The sequence below is a fragment of the Phyllobates terribilis genome, unplaced genomic scaffold (genome assembly GCF_046119375.1).
Source record: "Phyllobates terribilis strain yellow unplaced genomic scaffold, ASM4611937v1 Scaffold_201__1_contigs__length_3545014, whole genome shotgun sequence".
NCBI lineage: Eukaryota > Metazoa > Chordata > Amphibia > Anura > Dendrobatidae > Phyllobates > Phyllobates terribilis.
This window is the reverse complement of record NW_027362961.1, coordinates 1,491,656-1,493,919: the sequence shown is the minus strand read 5'-3', so window position 1 is coordinate 1,493,919 and position 2,264 is coordinate 1,491,656.

Genomic DNA, 2,264 nt, shown 5'->3' with positions numbered 1-2,264 from the left:
TAGCTTAACAAGACGGTTTGAATGCCCCTTGGAAGAGACGTGGAGGTCCCAGTAGCTTAAGAAGACGGTTTGAATGCCCCTTGGAAGAGACGTGGAGGTCCCAGTAGCTTAACAAGACGGTTTTAATGCTTCTCGGAAAAGTGGTGGAGATCCCAGTAGCTTAATAAGACGCTTTTAATTCCCCTCGAAAAAGTGGTGGAGGTCGCAGTAGCTTACCAAGACGGTTTGAATGCCCCTTGGAAGAGATGTGGAGGTCCCAGTAGCTTAGCAAGACAGTTTGAATGCCCCTTGGAAGAGACGTGGAGGTCCCACTAGCTTAACAAGACGTTTTTAATGCCCCTCGGAAAAGTGGTGGACGTACCAGTAGCTTAATAAGACGCTTTTAATGCCCCTCAGAAAAGTGGTGGAGGTCCCAGTAGCTTAACAAGACGGTTTGAATGCCCCTTGGAAGAGATGTGGAAGTCCCAGTAGATTAACAAGACGGTTTTAATGCTCCTCGGAAAAGTGGTGGAGGTCGCAGTAGCTTAACAAGACGCTTTTAATGCCCCTTACAAGAGCCATACAGTACAGCATTTTAAAAATATTATTCCCATTATTGGGGAGTGGGTCTCCCACAGTCTTTGCTTATGCCTTCCAAGCAAAAGCTGACAAAAATAAGGACGGAGGAACTTTCAATAATGGCAACACGGACCACGGTCACCCTGGTGGTATAGTGGTGGTGGAGGCTGAGGATAAGGAGAAGAACATAAAACAGCCGAAATGAGGAAGCGTATACCCATGTGTGGGTGTGAAGCGGTGCATGTGAATACACCTTCCGAAATAACACAGTGGATTTGACTTTATGTTACTCTGCTGTCATTTGGTGGTGAAGAGAAGTCTGGCCCAATCCAGCTACTGTTCATTTTGATAAGGGTCAGCTTGTCAGCATTGTCAGTTGACAGGCGAGTGCGCTTATCAGTTATAATTACCCCAGCAGCACTAAAAACACGCACCGATAACACGCTAGCGGCAGGGCAGGCCAGGACCTCCAAGGCGTACAGAGCGATTTCATTCCAAGTGTCCAGCTTGGATACCCAATAATTAAAAGGCACAGAGGAATCACGGAGGACGCTGGTACGGTCGGCAAGGTACTCCCTCACCATCTTTTGAAACTTTCCACTGCTTGTGAGAGTACCCCGCGCCTCAGGGCCTGTAAGCTGGGCAGGTCTCAGAAAACTGTCCCAGAATGTTGACAGTGTTCCCCTGCCTCTGCTGGATTGGAGTTGCCTCTCTCTCGCTTGTACGCCTTGGTTGGTCAACGAACTGTGACCTCTGCCGCTAGCGTGTTCAGATGGGAATTTTTTTTAACAGTTCTGCAGCAAGGGCCTTCTGGTACTGCCCCATTTTCGTAGACCTCTCCACCTCAGGAATAAGAGAGTGAAAGTTCTCCTTGTAGCGGGGGTCTAAAAGTGTCACCAACCAGTAATGACTGTCACCCAACATTTTGACAACGCGAGGGTCACGGTTAAGGCAGAGTAACATAAAGTCAGCCATGCGTGCCAGACTGGTAACGGGCAAGACTTCCGTGTCCTCACCAAGATGACGACTGACCATGCTCTCCTCCTCCTCCCCCCCCCCCCCTGTCCTCAGGCCACCCACGCTGAACTGACAGTATGACAGTTGTACAGGTACTACCGTCTACAGCGCATGATACAAGCTCCTGTTCTTCCTCCTCCTCCTCTCCCTCATTGTCCCCCAATGCACGTTGGGATGAGATGAGGCTGGGCTGTGTGTAATCGACCGCTACGGCTTCTTGATCCATTTCATCATACTCTGGCTGCAATGCCTCCTCTTTAATTCTCTGCAGAGAGCATTGCAAAAGACAGACAAGTGGAATGCTGACGCTAATGATGGCGTCATCGCCACTCACCATCTTGGTGGACTCCTCAAAGTTTGTCAAGATGGTACATACAGTACAGACCAAAAGTTTGGACACACCTTCTCATTTAAAGATTTTTCTGTATTTTCATGACTATGAAAATTGTACATTCACACTGAAGGCATCAAAACTATGAATTAACACATGTGGAATTATATACTTAACAAAAAAGTGTGAAACAACTGAAAATATGTCTTATATTCTAGGTTCTTCAAAGTAGCCACCTTTTGCTTTGATGACTGCTTTGCACACTCTTGAGAGACTGCCATAAAGACTGAGAGGAGGGGGCATCTTTGCATGCAGTATGGACAGGGGATTGCCATGCACACACAACAGGTGACACCCG